Here is a 24,060-nt window from a genome sequence, read left to right as displayed (position 1 = left end):
GTATTTTGTTACTTTTAACAAAATCCCAACTGTGAAAATTAAAATTAAAAGCAAGTACGTTCATTAGATAAACTGTTTAGTTTATACATCACTTTTTAAGAACAGATTTGCTTTCTTGGTATAGAAGATATTTTCTATGAACCTATTTTAAAGCCAAAGTAGGTTCTTTTGGAGATGTTTGTCTAGCAATGAAAAAGCCTTCCCATGTACTTAGGAGTAGTTGTGCCCATATTCTTCTTGCCCAGGGAGGAAGCCAGGATGAAAAGCACAGCAGGTAGGACTGGATATGTGGAGTTAAAAGTCTGTGTTTGGGGAGTGTGTGAAGCAGAAACCACATCTAAGATTTGTACTTGCAAGGCTGCTGCCAAATAATCAAGATCACAGCCAGGCCATGACAGCCAGTGCTCAGGACTGCGGAGGAAAGTCAGAGCCAGAAGGCAAACTGGGTGAGAAGAAACAGGTCGTGGGTTATTTGAGGACATGGCTTAAGACCACGGAAGGCAGACAATGTGGCGACCTTGTCAGGTTATTTTTAGCAGAAAGGTCTTACTTCGTGGACAGCTCTGTCATTTTTTTTTTTTTTTTTGAGGAGAAGAGTCATGGACAATATGCCCCTCCCAGAGAAAAGAGGCAAAGGAATGTTCGGTGGCTAAGGGTCTAATGATTTTCGCTTTGTAACCCTGGATAACACAACAGGCAACTGTGATTAATAGACACCCATGGATCAAATTCCGACCTTTCCTCTTTTTTTTAAAATTTAATTTGGAAAGTCCTTACTTTATTGAAAATAACAATATGAAATAAAATAATACATGCATATATGTTATTTCTTGCTTTGACATATCAATTTCTTCTATAAGTCACCCTTTATTGAGGATATTTCTAGAGAAAGTACATTAAATATTTTTCTCAGGGAAAAAAAGTGACCAAGCCACCAGGCAGCTAGACTAATGGAGTTTTGTTGTTTGGTCTGTTTCAGTGAAGTCATATGCTTTCAGAAGGTCAACCAGAAAACATTTTTACTGAGGACTCACTTTTGTAAAAAAAGTATAATTTTTTTAAACAAAATTGAAACCCACAATAAACTCACCTAGATAATTCCAGTGCACAAATAATTCCAAGTGTTGAAGTTATTCTTGGAGGATGCCTGGGCATTGGTAAAATAATAATGTATTTTTGACTTCACACAACTTTCTTTTTATACAACATGTGATACACATGAATTTTTAGCATTGTAGTACCATTATTTCTTTAGTGTTCACTTCTGTTTCAATCTTCAGAAAAAAAAAAAAAACTCACTGTGACTTGATCTTTAGAATAAAATTCCAAAATCTTTCTGACTTTTAAATCTGGACTAATGTATATTGCTCAGTAATTTGAGATAGATCCAAATGAGATAGAAATGATTTATATGTACTTATTAACTGTTTTGGGGGCTGCTGGGGGAACAGGATAAGGCAGAACTAGGAAGGAAGTCAGAGAGACAGTGTTATTTGCTCTCTTAAATTATAGACCACATAAAGAGAAGTTTTGTGAGCTTCTCTGACAGAATATTTGTATCCGTCAGTCCAGATGGATAGAGATGATGAGCCAATTGACAGAAGTTGGGTGGAGTTCTTCCCTTTTGACCTCTGAATGTCCCATAGTCGCAGATGCTCCGTTTTTATTGAAGGATATACGGTATCCTGTTAAGATTTCTGAGATACTAAGGGTTTTGTCAAGGTGCTATGAGATATGGTTTATGAACTCTGATGTTAACATTAGTGAAATATGCAGAAGAATGTACACTGCCCAAAACCTAAATTTTTATAACAACCTAGCTGTACCACTGTACAAATATTTATTCTAAATGTCATTACTACTTCAGGAAATCAGCTATCAGGTAAAACAATATATTTTCTCAAGGTAAACCTAATTACAGAATTGAAAGTGTGATAAAGGGAAAACTTTAAACACACAATGAAAGTAGTATCTTACATTTTTAGTTTTCAAATGATATTGAGCATACTTCTCTGTTTTTGTCCTCATACAATACTAATAATATAAGCATTAAAATTCTTATTTTCTGAAAGAAAACTGTCTTAATGATATACAATCACTCGCTGGAATAATGCCACTATTAATTATCAAAGTTATCATCTGAACAAAGATTACTTGAGATCTTACTGTTGCAGTCTGAGAAAAGTATCTTTGATCATAAAGAGCTAAGTATTAAAATATTGCATACTATAATAGGATATTGTAGCAATCATATAGCAATACTTTTTTTTCTGCAAGAATATTGCTAACGCAGTGTATGACTAGAAAGTGTTATATATTTAACTGAATTAATTTTATAGTTCTTAGGATAGAGACGTACATACTAGATTTTTTTGTATGTAGAAATACTATTTAAATTTAATGTACCATATTAGATTTCTAATGTTTACTTATCATATTTCTCATTTTTTCTAGCCTCTGTTTAGAAATAGTAATCTTTTAAACACTGAAAAGGCACAGATATACTTTCAGAGTTGTGTTCAGATCATATCACTCTTCTTTCCAAACAACCATAATGGCTCCTTATTATTTCCCCATTTAAAAACTGATGTCTAACTGAAAGTTTCCTCCCTTAGATCAGGAATAAGCCAAGGATATCTGCTGTTGCCACTGCTACTCATCATGATACTGAAAGTTTTAGTCAGGATCAATAAGAATGAAAGAAAATATAAATAAAATAGGAATCCAGACTAGAAAGGAAGAAGTAAAACTATATTCATCTATCTCTATTCATCATAACCAGACTTATGCAATAAAACTAAAAACAGTGTGGAAATGAAAGATTTTCCAAACAAAGAGAAATATTTCTCACATTAATGGATTGCAAAATTTAAAGTTAACATAGCAAGACCACACACAAACTGGTTTACATGTTCACTGTAATTCGTATCAAAATTCTAATTGCACTGTAGAAATGCATAACTGATCTAAAATTCATATATAGATGATGGGTCCCCTAATAACCAAAACAATATTAAAAAGGAAAAATAAAGTTGGAGAATTCAACATTTCCTGACTTCAGCCTTTATTTAAAAGGCACAGAGGGTCAGGTTCTGCTGCCTGCCTTGCAAGCACAAGGGCCCGAGTTTGATCCCGGGTACCAATAAATAAATAAATAAAATAAAAAGTACAGACATAAAAACAATATGGCATAAGAGTCATATAGATAAATGAAGGAGAATTACATAGAGATAAATTCATATATCTATAATCAGTAATTTTAGACAAAGATAATAAAACCCTTCTGTGAGGAAAACAAATGCTAACATTTGTTTTCAGGTACCCGTGAAGTTAAAAAGTGTCTCTTTGAGGGTGATGCAGGGACCCATGCTTATCCACCTGCAAAAGAATGACATTAGGTTCCTACCTCACACCACAAACTACACAAAGTGGATCAATGACCTAAATACAGGAGCTAAAAGTCTAATACTCTTAGAAGGAGCCATAAGTGTAAATATTTGTGAAACTGGACTAGGCAATCAGTTTTTAAAAACAGTAACAAAACACAAGGAACAGAAGAAGTAAAAGCCAGCTCCTCTTTCTTTTTCATGCTTTCTTTCTCCTTATAGTATTTATCACATTCAAAAATGCTGCAAAATACATAATATAAAACGTAAGGGTTGCTTTTATCTGTCCCTTCCTGTGGAATATAAACTCTCTAAGGACAGAGATTTTTATTTCTTTTGATCTCTGCTGATCTTTACATTTATAATATCCCTGAAACAAAAGAATTTACTAATGAATATTTTTGAATAAATTCCTGAAAGAGCCCAGAATATTAAGTGAGCTTCAGAAGTAAAACAAATCAAAGGAGGCAGAGAAAGACTTCATACTACTATATAATTTGCATTTGCATAAAACTCATTTCTCACCTCTTTAAAATTGTTGCTTCCTTTCATTCAAATTTGATCTCATTCAGTGACTTAAAAATGGCAAATTTCCTTTAAAAAAGAAATTATGTTACATGACTTCTAAAGTCCCTTCCAGCTCCCTTGAAATAATATGTTGCTCTGAAAAACAGAATATTTTTGAAAACTTCAACTGTAATATCCACAGTTGCTAAAAAAATGATTGATAATTTCAGAATAGCAAGTAATTTTTTATTGGCCCTTCCATTTTCAAAGGCCAACAGCTAAACTTGATAGAATAAATGTGGAAAATTATTTTCTGTACTTGGAAAGTTATCAAGAATTATATCTAGGTATTATTGCCAAGCATTATTTTTTTTTTTACCTTCTTCAAGTACAGAAAGCATGATACAGTCCAGAAAAAAAGTTGCTGAGATTTTTAAGGAAAGCACAACAAAACTTTATGCAGCTGCAAAAGAGATTAAGATAAATCTAGAAATTCCAGTTAAAAAGACTGTGGGAAAATTTGAACTCCCATGTATCAAGTAACTCTGTAAAACCTACAAAATGTGACTTGAGGTTGAGAAACAGATGAAAAAGTTTTTTCTTTAAAATCATAGATAAGAATCTAAGAAAAAAATCCAAAGCCTTATTTAGTATCATGGTTCTTTAAATATTTTTTCTAAACCTAAATGAATTGTTATACATATAGCAAGTCTTGTTCATTTTATTGTCTTACAAAAAAAACACCCTTTACTGAAGAATTACGCCAATATTTTTCCAGTTAATTTATCCCATGAAGAAGCTACTTTTTGAGAGTAGGAACCAAGGGAAATTCACAAGCAGTTCTGTCATGATAGTTGAAGATAGTCACACACATAATGGCCAATAAATAATGGTGCATCCACTGAAAACAGTTTAATTGTCCCTGAAAAGGTTAATCACAGAGTTAGCATTATGACTCAGAAATTGTCCTCCTCAATCTCCTATCAAAGAGAAAAAAGTGCTCACAAAAAATTTGCCTGTTAATATTCATAGGAGCATTTTAACATTAAACAAAAAGTACCAACAAAATGTTCATTAATAGATGAAAACAAAAATAAAATGTGGTATATCCCTATAGTAAAATATTATTCTACCTCATAAAAATAAAGTAATGATAAAAGCTACATCACAATTGACTTTGCAAATACGCTAAATTAAAGAAATCGGCCATAAAGTACCAGGGACTGTTGTGATTCTATTTACAATTTCAGCATAGTCAGATGTATACAGACAGAAATTTACCAAAGTAATGGGAGAGTAACTGACAATGGGTACAGTATTTCTTTGGGAGGGTTCTAAAAGTGATTTTGGTGATTATTTAAGAACTCTGAATGTTTCAAAAAACAATGAAAGTATACTTTAAGTGGATAATTACAATGGTCTGTGGATTATATTCCAGTAATGTTGCTATTAAAAAAAAAAAAACAATAAGCTGTGAAAATTCCTTCTAAATTTTAGCTATAATGCTTCATGTTTATCATCAGAGAGCACAATAAAAAGCTGACTTCTGAGCCAGGCATGCTTGTACATACCTGTAATCCCAGCATTTGGAAGGCTGAGGCAGGAGGATCACCTGTGAGTTTAAGGCTAGCCTGGGCTACACAGTGAGTTCAAGGGTAGCCTGAACTACATAGTGAAATCCTGTCTCAAAAAACCAAAAAAAAACAAAAAAAGAAAAGCTGACTTCTGTCACCTGGGAGGACAAGAAAAGAGCACAGTTTGTATTAATGATTTATTTTATTTTATTTTGTTTTGTATTAAATCTTATACTGGCTCACTGGTAGGAGGAGGTAGCGCCCCTGAGCCGCTGTACTACTTACTCCTCTAGGTCAATGTCAGGAGGGTAAACCTTAAAAAGTAAGGGACAAGAATGGTGTGGCAGTCATAATATATCCAAGCCAGTAAAATCTCTTAATAGCCGGGCATTTAGCTCAGTGGCACCTCACCTGCTTCGTAAGTGCAAGGTCCTGAGTTCAATCCCTGGTACAAAAAACAAAAACAAAACAAAACAAAAAGATTCTCTTAAAAGGCAACTGTAATCACTCCTCTGCTAAAACACTGCTGAACTAAATCTACACTTCTCTGTGCAGTCCATCCGGATGGCCTTGGACTTGCTTTAGCCTCAATTCCAGCTCCTCACCCACACGCTACTTTGACACTATCTATCAAACTATCTGCTGGAGTTTGGATTTGAAACGTCTCCTGCAGGCCCATGTGCTAAAAAGAAAGGACTGGTCCCCAGCCTGTGGTGCTACCGAGAGATAGTAAAAATGTTCAGAGGTGAAGCCGAGTTGGAGAATGTTAGGTCACTTGAGCATCCCCTTGAAGGGGTTGCTGGGACCAGGGTCTGTTCCTTTCTCTCTTCCACTTCCTGGTTCTCATGAGTGAAACAGCTCCCTCCTGTATTCATTTCTTCCATGATGTACTGCGCGCCACAGGCCGGCTGGCAAGGGGGCCCTATGACCACAGACTAACACCTCTGAAACCACGAGTCAGAATAAACCTTTCCCTCCTCAAAACTGATTATGTGCAGGTATTTGTTACAGAAACCAAAACCTGACTAGCACACCATTCTCGTTCTTCCAAAAGCTAGGCATCTTCCTGCTTTTCTCTGCACCCTTAGGCTTACCATGGGTGTCATAAAAGAAGGTCAGCAATTCCTTCTCCATATATGCTCATAACCCTTTGTCAGTGCTCCGATTTGGTACCAGTCATGTTACTATTGTTATTTAAATTAATAATCTCTCTCCCACATGTGAGTGTCAAAAGGAAGACATCTGGCAAATGGTAAATTCTGAAAGTACTCAATTTGGCAGTTATTTGAAGAATTGAATCCACTGCCCCTTCTTGGCATCTCTGTTTTAAAAGGAAGGAAGGGAGGACAGAATGAAATAATTCTGACTAAATGCAAGATATGGTTAAAATAATTTAAGTGGTTGTGGCAATTGTAAGTGGTGTGGAATAAGCAGACTGGCCAGTAAGGCCTATGAGCTCTTAAGTCCCCACCAAGAGACTATTCTTCCAAGCTGACTACATTTTAGTTTCGAACTAGACAGCCCATAACCATAAGCCAGTTTCCTCATCTAGCACTCCCGCTCCCCCAGTGTATCGTCAGCTCCTGTGCTGCTGGATCAAACATAGTCCAAGTTGGGTGGTTAAGACAGATGGAATGTCTGCTCCAAATCACCGCCTTTTTAAGATATGTCCAAGAGTAGCTAAAACAATACTCCATTTTAAACTTCTGTGAACACTTTAGAACCAAGCTCTGATGTGAGCCGGATTCCATCCTCTTGGAAGGGTAAAACTGTGTTCCAGCCTCACACTGACCACTTATAACTTCCCATGTTGTTGCTTCATGATCTAGGGTGTGATAAGCATCGTCTCACCTCACTAATCACCACCGGCTGCTGCTAAATCATTTGTCAGACTTTCGGAATTCGCACTTGATTTACTCTGAAGGTTAAACTTGCTCTTTTGTGCCTATGTTTCTCATGATGCTTTTACACAAGGATTCCCCGGACACTCAGGCCAGAACTGCGTTTCATGTTCAGATGTTTTTCCATTTAACAAGACTTCAGTCCAAGTATCATTTAGTATCATATGTCTTCATTTGCATGACAGACTAATGTAAATTTGCCAAAAATATTATTTGGTTTCTATATCGGCAGGAAATTTAGATGTCCATGTCTAATGTTTTGTGTGTTTTTTTCTATAGGTAAAAAAATCATGGGAGGAAGTGTAGACTGCAATAAAGAAAATGGTGGATACCAGGTATTTATCTTTTAACTTTGCTCATGTCAAATTGTATGCATTATAAAGCTGTAATAACATTCTGTTTTAAATTGTGTATATCAATAGGGACAAAAGGAATAGCATTGATTTTGCTTTAAAATATTATATTACATATAGCCTAGAAAATAAACCTTTCTATAATCTGTGATAAAGCTATAATAAATAAGTCCTTTGGTGAACATTAAAGTATTTACCTGTGTAGTTTTTGTATCGTGTAAGAAGAAATTATATCATGTCATTTTATATCTACTACCAAATTTTTGTGGAAAAGAGACACAACAGAGTTACTTATTAGAGCAGTTATAATATTTAAAATTGGTAGTTTTCTAATGTGATTTAGTATCATGATGTAGAATTTTCTTAATAAAGAACAATGAATTAGGGCAAATGGATTTGTGATCTAGTCCCTGGAAGTCTCAAAATCATCTTTCTCTGTCATGATAAAAATACTAAATTGATTGATTTAATAGTAGTTAGGATGGGGTGCAATACTGCATAATGCACTAAATGCTTTTGTACCCATTTATTCTCAAAAATTATTTAAAATCAAAGATAGAACTACTTTTGTTTAAAAGGTGCAAAATGATGTCTAAAGAGAAGAGTTAACTCAACCAAAGACACCAGTGCTACAGTGTAGCTCAAGCCCACCGTGTATGTGTGCTGCACACCATGTGTGACATTTTAGGGAGGGATGATGCAGAAGAGATACAAAATGAGAGGGTGGTTGCCTTTCGTTTTTAAAATAGTTTTGAAGTTTGACGTTTTCTTACTGGGCTTCACATTTAAAATAAGCAATTTTCAGAGAATATTTAAAACTCTTTGAAATTAAGTTTTAATTTCAAAGCAGACTGTTTTAAGAGTGCAATTTTAGTAAAGATGTTAGAAATTCAAATGACTGATGTTGGGCCAAATGTTAAATAGTAACTTAATTGCCTTCAAATTTGCACAGCTACTAATTAGGCCTCTAGCCAGTTGAAATCACACACTATCAACTGGTAGCTGTACATTTCAGATGCTTGTGGAAAGGGGGCAGATGTTCTTTTGAGGGTTTTCTCACTGGATAACTGCAAATTTCCAGTAAAGCCATTTGCTGGTGCAAACTGAGACAAAGAGAGAACTGCAGCCATATTAATATTATTTTTAACCACTGAGCACTTAAGTGTCTGGCTCAGAGCCTTACAAGCCTTCCTAGTCCTTAGAGTAATAGCTAAGAGTAGGTACGTAGAAGTACCTAATAAAATACCAGGCAATGTATTAGTTACCTAGTAAAATTTCATACATGACTAAATTTGAGGAGTCGTTTATTGCATTTTTGTGGCTGAAACTTGACAGTATGCTACATAATCATCATGTCCAATAGCACAGAATACACAGTCTAAATCCCTTAGACTAGAAACTTCAAATGTCCCTATTACAGTCTGGTGGTTGGAGGTATTTAAATGTAAATATAGCTTTCTAATTTTAATTTAATCCCCTATTTTTTCCACAGAGATCTGGCACAAAGAATTCTTTGTTTCTTAGGATTTCTTAGGCTATCTTTTTAAAGTCAGGGTTAAAATCTGCTATTAAGTAACACAAAACAATATATATATATATATATATTTTTTTTTTAATCAGAAGAGATAAGTAGATATAGACATATGTAGGTAAACATTTATATATTATTTCAGGAGTAAAAAAGATATTAAAACATGTTCAGCATAATTCAAGGAGTAAAAGCAATTATGTACCAGTGAATAAAAGCAATGTAGGTAAAAGACAAAATAAATTAATAAAACTATTTTAAAGGTATAAATTTTGCATTATACAAGCTAAAATAAAATGTGCCACACAAGCATACTGAAAAATCTAAAGAGACAACATTAAGAAAAACAGTGTTTAAATTGCTGTAATGATTTTTGTAAAAGATGAGAGCTTTTCAAATTAAAAATGATGTTTTGCATATAATTTTATTAGATGAGCTCATAAAAATAATAAATATACCAAAACCTTAAAAATAAGAGGGAAAAATAAAAGTAGACTGTAAACTATTCAATACAATGAAAATATTAAATGTAATATAATCTCATTTTTATAAAAATAAATGTATCCCATATTTTTAAAGGGAGACTAGAATGAAATCCATGGATCTGATGTGGTGTGTAGTCTGTTCCAAAAACCATCTATAATTTCTTTCTCCCACAGAAAAACTCCTAATTACTTAAAACAATGAGGGGACCCAGAACATGAATGGCAAGTGGGAAGTCGCCCCACACCCCAGAAGGCACAGAATTGCACAGAGCTCACTGTGAGTTGACCCCCAGGGAGTCCAGGTGGTCCCGAGACAACCAGTGCTGGGTGCTTGGGGGCAGTGGGCCTTTGCCTTGGGCCTTGAACACCAGTCCTCTGTGAGGGCTGCCCAGCTTCCTCCACCCTTTGTCACCGCTGCCTGCAATGAGAAGAAAGCCACTTCCAGATGGTGGCACAACAGCCCAGAATTCTGGGAATCAGGAGCCTCCCATTCATATTTGAGGATGCTAATTTTTAAGTGATGGAGTTTCCTAGATGAAATCCAAAACTATACATAAGGTTAAAGTGTTTTTCATCTAGAGTTATCATTTTTCTTCACAGACTGTGACTATCATATAGTGCTCTCTTAGGAAGGCCACTTGGCCTCGCTTCCTTCCTCTGCAACACAAATAAGCAGATATCCCACATTTCTTATTTATTAGTGGCCGCCACACACATGTGAGTGAGACAAAAGACACAAGGCAATTAACCGAAGTTAGTTCAGCTAAGGTAAATGTTATATGCAATTCTTGGCTTAACCAAAGGAAGCAAAGATTACAATAAGCCTTAAACTCATTTGAATCTTTCCCCAAAGCAAACATTTCACTGATTAGAATATTCTCAGAGTATTTGATAAAGCAATGCTTCAATTATATAAAGCAGATATTTGAGAAAGTAACTGCAGAAATTTCATAATATCTTATAATTGTTGACTAGAAATTTAACGCAGAATAACACATACACCCATACTTTTTTGTGAAATGTAGTTTAACATTTCCCAAAAGGAAAGCAAAAGAATCCTTCTTTTCAATGGTTATCTAGAACAGGTTAAATAACTTGAAACAAATAAATGTACTATTAATATTTATACTTTTATATCCAAAACAAAAATATATTCTAGTCTGTCTTCCTCCCTCTCACACGTGCGCGCGCACACACACACACACACACACACACACACACACAAATGCATAGGACCTCAACCACTTGAATAGTCATTGTTTTTTTCCTCTGGAATATTATATTAGCTCAGAGACAACACAGTCAACACTTCTCCAAACAGAGTAAGCTCCAGAATTGCAGTTTTTAAACCACAGCTGTTAGAAGTTGCAATCCGAAGTTAATATGTTTATGCAATGTTTTTTAACTCATAGTCACCAAATCTCCCTTTCTGTGAAAAACAGACTTACATACTCAATTATTTACTGATGCCAAAAAAGAAAACATACGCACACACATTCTCACAATTCATGAATACCACTCTGACAATTTTTGGTTAGGAGAAAATCACAAACATGTAGCACATTAAAATGTTTGTAGAACTATAACCCGTGTGAAAAGGAGATAGGGTTCTTGCTTACCACACATTACACGGTCTACTCTGACGTCTCAGTGGGGATTTCAGGCAGAAGGATCCAAGCAAGTTTATGAGGCCATCATGTGACCCCACTTCCAGCCAAAAACTGTGCTACAAAATAAGAAGCTATAAATTTCTTTCTCATTAAATAGTTAGTCATCTTCACAGAAGGATTTAATAGCCAAGTATTCTACATCTCATGCTTAACAGTTTACCAAAGGTATCTCTCTGTATATGACACATTTTCTGGTAAATGTTTCTTTGCATATCAAGTTTTCACTATATCCTTGACCACCTGGAAAATCTAAATTTTATTACCATGTAGGAAACTAGACATACCTAGTCTTCCAGATTTCATGTGCTTTTAGAGTACATTTTTATGTTTCTTGTTATATGTCTAAGAGAGAACATTAATCTTTAAGGATTGTTCTCTTCAAGGAACATTTTTGGTCTAAAAAGGTATAAAATAATCTCAGTTAATTGGAACACTTTCTCTTTTCCTTGTGGGGAGAATAATGTATTAAAATTTTAGGTGCACTGCTTAGATCTAATGGCCCTCTTATTTCCAAGCCATATTTTTGCAATTCTCCCCTGCCCTACAGTCTTTTCCCCATCTCCAATAGGGCATGACCCCTCCTCACCCAGCAAGACAAAACATTGCAGAGTCCAACAAAAGTCCCAAAAGAATGAATGAATCACAGTCCAAACTTTCAATTATCACAAGGTATAAGCCCAAATTTTGAAATAATACTCCAGAAATTCATTAGAATTGTTAATTTTTCTTGGCACTCCTGCCTGACATCTGTGTGAGTCTCAGTGTGTCTTATTTTGTTGCCTGACATTGGTTCTGTCTGTACTGTAAAACAAAACAAAACAAAACAAAAAAAACCTGTGTGAATTTCACGATATTTCTGTAATTTCTTTATCATTTATTTTATGTCTGTGATTAACTGCACAGTAGAACTAAGCCAGGTGCTAGGTTTTAGAATTTGGCATATAACCAGGTGCAGTGCCTGCAGGATGATCTGCTTTCTCAGGCTACATAACACTCATTCTCCATCACGTTTCAAAATACTGAGACTACTATGAACACCGAGAAAGATGCTCTTCTGTGTAAGTTGGTGCCAGGCATCTACACTAGCACTCGCAAGAATATTAATGAATTTCCATCTTTCTGTCTTAAAGCAAAGTTCAGAGTCCTATTGCTTGTCACGAAGATGACTGCAATAGCTCTGTAACCCCTGTTTTTGCATCCTTCTTTCACACCCCAATCCACTGTAATAAGAAATGCAATGCATTATCATTTTTTTTTTTTTTTTTTTTTTTTTTTTTTTACTGGGGATTGAACTCAGGTCCTTGTACTTGCCAGGCAGGTGGCAGCACCACTGAGCTAAATCCCCAGCCCTGCGTTATCATCTTTATCTTATAATATGTTCATTTGTTTAATATATTGGGAAACAAAATCCAATGAGTCTGGTCCACACTTAATGTTCTATCCTCATGTTTCACACTGCCCGCTTTTTTATATATCCCACTTTGCTCTAGTCATGTCAATTCTCATTTCTTTGAAAATCTTTAGTACCTCAAGTTCAACCATTATGTCACCTTTGCATTTAATATTGTTCATTATCATTTTGTTAGCATTTATTTATCTTTAAGTTAAAACAATAATTTTTTTCTACGATGCATTTAAGGGCCAGCTAAAATAATTATTGTACCAATATTTAATAAATGAGAACACACTGCCTCAGAGAAGATGGACCATCTTGCTTCAAGATATTGAGCTGGAGAGAAGCAGGCTTTAGACCTGAACCTCACTCTCCTAAATCCCTGGTCTATGTTCCCTCTAATGCACCATGCTATTTTCCAATGGTCAGGCTTTCTTAACAACACCCTTGAATAAGGTTCTTGTCCAGTAGCTAAATAGGAACAGGATAGGGAGCTTATTTCACTACTACTCCCCGTCACTGTGGGTATGCAGTAACAGCTGAAAGCTCAATTGAAACTGAAGTCAGAGAAATATTATGACAAAAGTTGAACACAATATACTTATTTTCCTATTGCTTGAAGTTATATTCCTATTAAATGAACTTTTTTCAAACCATGAAAGCTATGCCTATTTTGTTATAGTTGTTACTGTTAAGGACATAGAAATATAGATATTAAATATTTTGTTGCCAAAACAGTATTCTGATTCTACGTGGCAACAGACTACAGCACGAAGTGAGATGGTTTCTCCACTGCAGATGTATACAAGGTTAGTAGGGTTTTTTTTGGGGGGGGAGGGGGGATCATTTACTAAAGATAACTTATGGTACAACCTTGTCAGTGTTAAGCATATCCCATTTAAGTTAACCTGGCAATAAGAGAAAGGGTGAAAGTAGCAAACATACTAATTTCAATTTACCTCCAATCCTGAAGATTTGTTGCTGTCTTACGTACTAGGTGTCACAGGCATTTCTTGTGAGATTTCTCTGATTACTCATATCATTCTGATTCTATGCCAGAAAATTCAGTTCCTCTCAGTGATCATTTGAAGTTCATTTGGGTGCCACATTTTGCAGGACCCAGGAATTCACCTCTAAGATGATTCACTGGAGTTAATAGCAAATTCTGTTACTCCTGAGCAGTGTGGATTTTAATAAGGTAACATTTCTAAACTGTAGTTTCTTCATCTATACAATGAGGGCATTAACCACAATAAAAACTACATTTCCAACTAGGGAAGCTAACAGTTAAACAACCCATTGTTTTATGGTCAAGAATGGAGAAAACAAGACTGATGGATTCTCCATGGGAATGGAAAATAGCACAGTATGTTTACATACTGTTTATTGCAAACTACATGTAGTAGTGGTAACTATTTTGAGACATTTTCCAAGAAAAATGAAAATGGGGCCGGGGATTTAGCTCAGCGGTTCAGTGGCCTGTCTTGCAAGCGCAAGGACCGGAGTTCGATCCCCGGTACCAAAAAAAGAAAGAAAAGAAAGAAAAAACGAAAATGTACCCATAAAAAGAAGAAAAGAAAAATGTTCAGAGTGGCTTTCTACATAAGAGCACAAGAAAGTAAAATATCTGTCACCAAATAATGTGTAAACTGTGTTAGATTCGTGAGATCAAATACTATTCGACAGTAAAAAGAAACAGACACAAAAGCATAAATGAACCTTCAAAACCTCATATGGACCAAGAGACATCGGTCATAAAAGAATACAAAAAGTATGATTCCATCATCTACATCCTAGAAAAGCCAAAACAAAGCGACTGCCTGAGAGCCGCTCTGTGGCTGCCTCTCGTTGAGGAGAAAATTGGACTGCAGTCAAAGTGAACCTTGCAGGGCTCTCAATAGGACCTAGGCCTTGATGAAATCACTGGTCAAAAGATGTGTTTAACCTCACTGAACCGTCCATTTAAAATCTGTGAGCTTTGTATGTAAATAATGACTCCATAAAACAGTAAAATCAATTGAAATTTGTTCATTCATACAGATTCCTTTGCTGTAAATGGAACATGACAGGAGATAGATAGATAGATAGATAGATAGATAGATAGATAGATAGATAGAGATATAGATAGAGATATATATATTTTTTTCACATGAGTTTCCAAAACATTCATGGCAGTGCTGGAGTTTCTGAAGGCAAATGCCACTCTGACTTCTACCACAACCTGTCCTATAAGATAAATTCACCTCTAGAAACCCACATGCTTTGTAGCAGTTTATCATGCTGTTTTTTTCTTTATGGGCAAATTTAGAGCAATTTATACATTCCCTTAAAGTTTTCCTTTCCAAAATAAGTTTAAGCAATGTAGGTAATATAAAAAATGGCATTTTAAAATTATAATAATATACACTGAACATACATCAGACAAAAGAACAGATATGGCCTTCCATACTAGGAAGAGTCTTAGTTTGTTTTTGTTATAAGGAGCTCCAGGGATGCTGAAGTTCCTTTCTTTTTAATGACTACGCAGACTTAGGGGAGTTCTCTTACTTTGGAGATCTTTTAAATATTATTTTCCTTATTTTTTTGTGTGTAACAAATAATTGGATCTACTCATGGCCCCTAAAGATCAAGAAATAATTATTAAAATGGGATTTAAGGCGTTCAAACAGCCATACCAAGAAGACTTAAAGAGAAAAAAAAAAGTCAATAATTATATTTTGCTCTACAAGTTTAATACTTGAGATTCAAAGCAATCTCTCCTTACTTTCAAAGTATTGTGCAAAGTAGGTGCATTAAGAAAGACTTGGTGAGTAAGAGGAGTAAGAATGTAGCTATGGGATGAAATGGAAGTCGTACCACCTAAGTATAACTGCTTTTCACACGCTTTGCTTGGTATATGTCATATTAAACACTAACTGCACTTTTATTTTACTTTGAAAGCACAACTTCACCACATAATTATGGTAAAGCAACACATCTTATTATTTCTATTATAACACATCTGTATTATTTCTATTTTTAGTAGTTGCTGCTTTTTGCTTTGCCTGGGGTAATGCTTCACAAACCAGTTGTTCAACAAACATGCTGAACTAATTAAGCCACTTTATGAATGCCTTTCATATTAAAAATGAACTGGATTCTGAGCAGTTATCTAAAGAGCATTAGGAGAGCAGGTACATTCCCAGTTTTAAATTCATTACTGCAATTCACTACTGCTATTCACTACTGTTGTTCTAAAATATGATAGGTGGTTGAATTGTGCCAGCTTTGTCCCTAAATTTCTATAAAACTGTCAGAGTACTGAATGAGAAAACAAAATACAAATTATAATGAACCTTTCTAAAACATTAAAATATTTTTTCATAGAGTTACAGTCATACCTTGGTATTGCACTGTTTTGAAATTTGTAGGGTTTGGCATTGGATGCATTTTTTACAAAAATATTTTATCCCCATACTTGTTTTTTGTTTAGTACCCCATGAATAAGCTGGAACTTGTCAGTGTTGATTGCCTTGTGACTTGCTAAATTTGTCAACCAATACAATTTTTTATTTGATGCTCAGCAGTTGTGGTACTCCTCAAGTCTTCTAGAAGCAGTTAAGGAGTACTGAGGTACTGCTGTAGTATCAAAGGCATCATTCAAAAGAAATTGATGGCTTGAAAATAAACATAAAGAAAAGGCTAACTTAGGGACAATATTGCTTAATGTGGTTCCTATCTTTAATCTTCCAGGGAAAGTAAAAAATGGGTGATTTTCCTAGCATTTAGTTGGGGCATGTTCCTTATTCTCATATTACAGATTCTCATTAAACCAGATTCACAGATCAAAAGTTGTTCCTTCCTCTAAGGTTGACTATGAACATGAAAAAGATATGGGGCAGAAACAGAAATCCTGTTTGTCATACAAGTGTTTTGCATCATCAGTCCCAACACTGAGCCACCACTGGGCATACGTGTATCTTTATACAATGGAATATAGTTTCAGAAGCTTTGCATTACATTTCAATGTAATGGGTGACTTGAATCTGACAGTGGACTACAGAAAGTAAGACTCCAGATTCATACTCTATATTCAATTCTCATGGAGAGTGAAAGGTAACAAATGTCCAGGCACAAAATTATTGAATTTTCAAGATAGATGGTGGGTCTCATTGTGATACATAACTGATTGTGTCACCTTGAGTAAGAAATGTTCAACTAAATTGGCACAGCATAATTTGGGGTGTAGAAGACCCGCCCCAGGGAAGAGTACCATATTACCAGAATGGTAAAAGGGAAATGAAGAATGAAGACTGACTTGTTTCTTAGGAGGAGCTACAGTCTTCACCTTCAGCTTGGACACCATCTCCTGCCTCCCAAGCTCACTCTTTTTCAGCCTCCACGACAGACCTTTCAGCCTCCTGATACGGACTCAAATGGGACACTACTCGGAGCTCTTGGCCTTCAACTGCATCCTTTGGATCTCTAGTGTGCAGACTGACCCTCTGAACTCTTCCACATCTGACTTCGTGGGGGGTTACTGTAACCCAGTATTGAAAATGCTTATATATTTGTTTATTTTGAATTAAACCTGTTTCTCTAGTAAGCACTAACTGATACACTCATGTTCTAATTTTCTCAATTTAAATATGAAAAATAGGCATTCAAAAAAGTAGAATTGGCTTGCACAAGGTAACTCACATCATAGCAAAGCTTCACCCTTGAAATATAGCAAAGGAACTCTCTCTCTACCTCGGGTTTTGTTTTTACCATTGCTTGGTAGGATCTATCCATACAAGGGCACGCTTTCTATGTGCAAAGCTCAAAGCCATGGTCTGCTAATACTGCAGTGGTTTCACTAACAACTCTTGAAGCAGCTCTGATATTATTATTATTATTATTATTTTTTTTTTTTTTTTTGGCAGTGGGGATCAAACTCAGGACCTTGCACTTGTGAGGCAGCAGAGGCACCTCTTGAGCTAAATCCCCAACCCAGCCCAGCTCTGATATTCTTACTAAACAGCCCATGTGCATTCATTTCTCTTCAGGCAAAATATTCATGGCATATTTACGGTGGAAATAGTTCTCTGTTAATTAATCTTTTATATAAAATCTTCAAATGATCAAAAGCTCCCAGAGGATGGAGTACAGAACTACATGAAGTTAAAACATCAAAATATTTTTATTATAATCAGTTTGGTCCTATTCAAAATAGCCTGCAGTAAGTAGGGTAACATTTCCCTTAGGACTCTTTAGTTTTGATACTGTTGGAAAAATGATCTATTTCTGAATATATTTTCAGGGTCTCTGAATATATTTAAGCATGAAAATCACAGAAAGACAAAGGAAATCAATTACTATTTGCATGTTCCCCGCCCCATTAGAGGGAAACAACTCTTTTCCCCCATTTTATGACATATACAGGCTTAGAAAACAATGAAAATTGTAATTTTGCTAAACTAAATTACTTTTCTTAACTTAGAAATCTTGTGTTTATGCAAGGGCAGATAAGTACTATTGTCATCATGAAGTATGTTCAACAGAGTATGGCCTGATTATTTAAACTTTATTTCATATTGTACTTTTCAATATCTTCAGAAGCTTATCTTTTTCCATTTTTTTTCCTTTTCTTATTGTTTTCTTTTCCCCCTTCCTTAGTTAAAATGTTCTTATATTACAAAAAACCATGTTGCCAGAGGTTGAAAGGTGATAGAGAAAGGAACATTTAATTCTATTTTAACATGCATTGACTTAGGGTATTATGCTACCTTAGGTAAGAAAATAAATTTTGAAATATGACAAGAAACCACTCTTTTTTTCTTTTTTCTTCTCTTTTTTTTTCTAGTAATAGGGATTGAACCCATCCGTTTACTCTAAGCTCTATCCCCAGTTCTATTTTATTTTCAGACAGGTTCTCACTAAGTTGCTAAATTGCCCAGGCTGGGCTTGAACTTGCCACCTTCTTACCTGGGCCCCCAAGAGTGCTGGGATTACAGGTGTGCCAACAAAAACTGGCCACAAATTCCTTTTCTTGAAGAGAAGAAATAAATAAGAGAAGGAAACAAAATAATTATATCCAATGTAATGCAAGGGAATACAAGAGAAGGGCTATAGAACAGGAGAAAAAAAAAATGTAGCACTGCATCCCCAGAGAGGATGGTAAAAAGAGCATGGTACTGGCAAAAAAACAGACCTGAGGACCAGTGGAACAGATTAGAAGGTGCAGAAACAACTCCAGACATGCTCAGCCACCTCATCTTCCACAAAGGAGCCTAACACCTTCACTGGAGGAAAGATAGCCTCTTTAATAAATGGGGCTGCAAAAAGTGGGTTTCAATTTGCCAAAGATTAAAACTAGACCTATATCTCTCACCATGCACTAAACTAAAATCAAAATGGATTAAAGATCTAAATATTAAAACAGAAACACTAAACTGGCTCAAAGAGAGATTAGGTAGAACTCTTGAAGACATTGGTGTAGGAAAAGATTTTTTATGAACAAAACCTCAGTTGCAGTGAACTAGCACACATAATCAACGGGCGGGATCTCTGCTAATTAAAAAGCTTCTGCACAGCAAGAGAAAGAACCAACAATGTGAAGAGACAACCACGATGTGGGAAAAAATTTCACCAGCTGTTCCTCAGTCAAAGGTCTACTATCTACAATATATAAAGAATGTAACAAAAGTCAGAGCGCCCAAATTTAAAGACACAATCTCAAAATGGGCATCTGAAATGAACAGAAGTACAAATAGCAAATAAACATATGAAAAAGTGTTCAACGTCACTGGGCATTCAAGAGATGCAAATGAAAACAACACTGAGATTCTACCTCACCCCAGAAAGGATGGCTGCATTGAAGACCTTTCAGCCTCCTGATACGGACTCAAATGGGACACTACACTGAGCTACCGGCCTTCAACTGGATCCTTCGGATCTCCAGGGTATAGAATGACCCTCTGCACTCTTCCACATCTGACTTCGTGGGGGTCACTGTAACCCAGTCCTGAAAATTCTTACATATTTATTTATTTTGTATTAAATCTGTTTCTCCCGTAAGCATTAACTGATACACTCATGTTTTAATTTTCTTAGTTAAATACGAAAAAGAGGCATTCATAAAAGTAGAACTGACTTCCACAAGATAAATCACTGAGATGCCACCTCACCTCAGAAAGAATGGCTGTTATAAAGAAATCAACCAATAACAAATGCTGAAAGGGATGTTGAGAAAAATAACTCTTCTCTCCTGTTGGCACCAGTGTAGATTGGTGTATACACTGTGGAAATCAGTGCGGAGATTCCTCAAAAAACCAAAAGTAGAGGTTCCATTTGACCCAGATATTCCGTTTCTTAGGATCTTCTCAAAAGATTTAAAAGCATCGTACCATAGCTATATATGCACACACGGTTATAGCAGCACAGTTTGTAATAGCTAAATGTTGGAAATAGCCCAAATGCCCATCAACCAATGAAAGGGTGAAGATGTAGGGTTTTGATATAATGCAGTACTTCTCTGCCATAAAGAAGGATGAACTTGAGACATTTTTAGGTAAATGGATGCACCTTGAGACCAAAAACTTTGTGCAAGTTTTCTTCATGAAGAAAGAGCACATCTATGTTCATCACTACTCTGAAAACTTGTACAAACCTTACCACATATTACACATTCCAAAATGTGTATTACACAAATTACAAGGTGAACATATTATCAATGTACAGCATATCTAAACTCTCTCCAGTGATCTTTCCTACCACAGGAATTTTTATGCCCGCACCTCACTGACATTAGGCCTCAACTATAGGATTGACATTAGAAAATAAGTGAATGTCACCCATGCCACCTCCCGGCAGAAGGAAGAGTTAACAGATAAAAGTGTAAGGTAAAATTTATTTATTTTTCCCTAAACCTAAAACAGTGTCCCAATACACTCATTCCATTAGACTGTGTCCAGGAATTAAGGGTAATCCAACAAAGCTACAGCAAAGAACAAACGTTTGTTTTAGTAAACCATTGAGATCAAGCATGCCATAAAAATTTAGCCAAAACTGTCTGATACAAACAGAACCCAATATCCTCTCTCCTGGTACTGGCTATTGCTTCTGAAATAAAGAAGGGGAAATCACTATTAGGCAAGTTTATGAGTATCTTCTATTCAAAGGTACAGTCCTCAGTATCAGAAAACAAGTGATTTAAGGGACAGGAAGAGAGAAAATGTTTTCTTTTTGTTCAACCTTCATTCAGATTTGGTGGTGAGAAAATTTTCAGAAAAAGGAGTTATAGAGTGTTCTTAAAATTTTTGGTCATATAAATCTTAAAATGTATAAAATGACCTTATATTGTACATAACTAAATTGTTAACATACTAATGAAAATAAATTATATGACAAGATAAAGTGATAACCATAAATTTCTTTAAAATACTTGGTAAAACATTTTTATATATGGAATAGCTATTTCAGATCAAAGTTAATTTATATCTGAATTGGTTGTCTAGAAATACTGATACTGTTTTCTTTACTGAACCTTTAGAAAATTCTAGAGCTGGAAATTAATTCTATTCAATACTCAGGGAACACATCTCCCTCTGAGTAATTTCACCTAGGTTACCACTTGAGAAGTTTATCTTTGCTTTATGTAACTTTTGGGGAAATTTTCCTTCTCATATCTTATCCATAATTGAGCGTGTGTAATTAGCACATGTAATGATGTGTTAATGATCTCTTATTTATACAGCATCTAGGTTCAATGAACACAAAGTGCTCTATTTACTTAATTTATTCTCTAAACATATGCATCCAGAACTATCTTTGGACTTAAAATTAACTCCACTAAAGAGATGATTTTTCTAAAAGAATTATTTAACAGGAAGAATGAAAATTTAAGACCTGCAAATATTCCTTTGTATGACAAGCTTATTTGAGGCTCTTGATTTAGAATTATAGGAAAAGCAAAGTACTTCCAAACTCCTATCAGTGTTCACCAGGCTTCTGGTGACTACTAAGAGCTTTAAAGTTTTATTAACATCATAAGAAGAACTTAATTTGTAATGAAAGGGTACTTTGCAATTGCTACTAATTGTACATTTACCTGCCTCTATAATCTGCTTCACTTACAGCTGTCTCTTACATTAATATTCATTATGAAAACCCTCCTTTAATATTACTTGATTTGACAGAAATGTATTAGCTATGACAAATGCTTCACAGTGTACTTGGTATTAACACAAGCAGAACCCATGGTAATTATTGCTATTTAAACACATAGATTTTTATTTTTGGTCTGTTTTTTGATAGAAATGAAATCTGCAGCCACCAGAGATTAGAACTATTTCTAAAAAACATTTTATATCGTATTCTTGCCTCATAGCCATATGCAGAGATGGTGGCAAACAATAAAACATGTTGGACCCATGTAGTTTAGACACAGAAGAAAGTAAAAAGGAATAAATATCTTACTTGCATAGGAGGAAAAAAGGACCTTCAGGGGATGAATCTCTAGATTTCATAAGAAAGGTCAGACCTCTTGTCACTCTGTTTCAAATCATGTTCTAGAGATTACTGCCCAAAACTGTTCTGCCTGCATCAGATTCAGCCAGGTCACCAGGAAAGGTCCAGAGGATAAAGAAGAATCTGTGTATTTTAGTAATGTCTAAAAAGCATAACACATATGACCTGATTTACTCACATGTTAACTTAAGTGATGACAGTTGATATTTACTTAATTTTATAAACTCAGTCCATGAATACAGTCATCTTCCAATACTTCATGTTAGTTAAGAAGCCATGGATGATTTCAATATAAAGAGCAATCAGAAACTACCCTTTAACTAAAGTATAATGAGCTGCACACTTGAATATGTGCTTTCTACAATTCTAAATAATGGAGAGAGCTATTAACTGTCATTCCACAGGTGACATAAACCACTGAACTTCATTTCTAGAGAACACATTTCAAATTTTCTCATCACTAGGTAATTCTTAAGTATTTACTTCATCTTTACAGTTTGCCAGAATTGTGAGTTGATTTGTTAAAGATGATTCTATGCCAGGCAAAGTGAGAGAGAACAAGCAGCACAAATCCAGTGGCTGAGTCGTGATGGTGACAGATCACCCGTGAGGAATACAGCTAAGATTTTTACTATTGTAAAGAAGGAAATTGTGTTTAATTACAGGAAAATAAGTGATATAGTATATGTAATAATATAGTGTAAATCCATAATGTGATAATTCAAGCACAAAAGAGATATAGCACAATAAAGGACAGTAACTAGATCACATGGGCGTGCTGTACTCATTAGTGGGATAATCCATTGATGAGTTCACACTGAAAGTGCTGTTAAGAAAGAGACCTGATTTAATTCAGGTCACTGGGGCATGGCTTTATAGATCTCTTTCTCTCTCCTCTCTCGGTCTGTCTCTCTCCCTCTCTCAAGCATGCATGCACCTTTCCTGCTTTCTCTTCCATGCCACTTTGCTGTTATTTTGGCTTTGTAGCCTTACAACCATGGATTAAGCCCTCTGAAACCGTAAATCAGAGTAAATCTCTTCTCCCATAAATTCTGTACGTCAGGCACTTTGTTGTAATGGTAGAAACGAGAAAGGGAGGCTTGCTTTGTTTCTGCTTACTGCCTGCTCTGCTGTGCACTGTTTCCCCTCTATGATGCCCCTCTGCCAGGCCACCCTGCCCTGGAGCCTGATGACTATGGACCGAACCCTCTATAAACTGTGACTGAAATGAACCTGTCCACCTTTAACTTGTGCATGGCAGGTATTTCATCCCAGCAATATAAAAAGTAACTAAGAAAACCACAAATCTAAGAAACCTAGGAAATTACTCTCTTCTAGGAAAAGCTAACATGTACTCTAAAATTCCTTTGAATTAATGTTTCCTCAACTTCTGCATTCACAGAATTATCTGTTAAGTTTTTTAAATGTGCCAATTCCTGAATTTCAAACTAGGTTTCAAGGATATGGCTTTGAATAATCCTGAGTGTCAGCAGCTAGTACGTCTCAATCCTATCCTTCTAAAGTGCTACACTTCTGCTTATTGGGATATGAACTGCTTTTGTTATTATTTATGTCTGTTTGCTTATTTTTTTAATTTCAAGAAATACTAGGCCCATATAACAGCTGCAAAAATTGAACACAGTTGCTGTACATTCTTTATCTAGATTTGATAACAAACATCATATACTATGTAATCGCTGAAATTTCAAAATCTGAAACTGACAATGGACAACAATACTAACTAAAGATTTTTTTTTTTTTTTTTTTTTTTTTT

At 35.3% G+C, this 24,060-nt stretch overlaps 1 protein-coding gene and 1 long non-coding RNA gene across 9 annotated transcripts in view; one reads left to right on the top strand and one right to left on the bottom strand.

Annotated features, from left to right (window-relative positions):
• Znf385d (zinc finger protein 385D) overlaps positions 1 to 24,060 on the bottom strand; it is an 867,824-nt gene that overhangs the window by 25,813 nt on the left and 817,951 nt on the right. The window lies entirely within an intron of this gene.
• Positions 1 to 24,060, top strand: part of LOC104861087 — a 53,732-nt gene that overhangs the window by 13,130 nt on the left and 16,542 nt on the right. The window contains exons 3-5 of the long non-coding RNA XR_779901.3: positions 7,648 to 7,703; positions 9,909 to 10,011; positions 13,536 to 13,606. This is a non-coding gene — a long non-coding RNA (uncharacterized LOC104861087). The remainder of the gene's footprint in view (positions 1 to 7,647; positions 7,704 to 9,908; positions 10,012 to 13,535; positions 13,607 to 24,060) is intronic.

This window comes from Fukomys damarensis, unplaced genomic scaffold (genome assembly GCF_012274545.1).
Source record: "Fukomys damarensis isolate Sample0158 unplaced genomic scaffold, DMR_v1.0_HiC HiC_scaffold_28, whole genome shotgun sequence".
Taxonomy (NCBI): Eukaryota; Metazoa; Chordata; class Mammalia; order Rodentia; family Bathyergidae; genus Fukomys; species Fukomys damarensis.
Note: the sequence above shows the minus strand (reverse complement) of the source record. Positions and strands in the feature narration are given on the sequence as shown.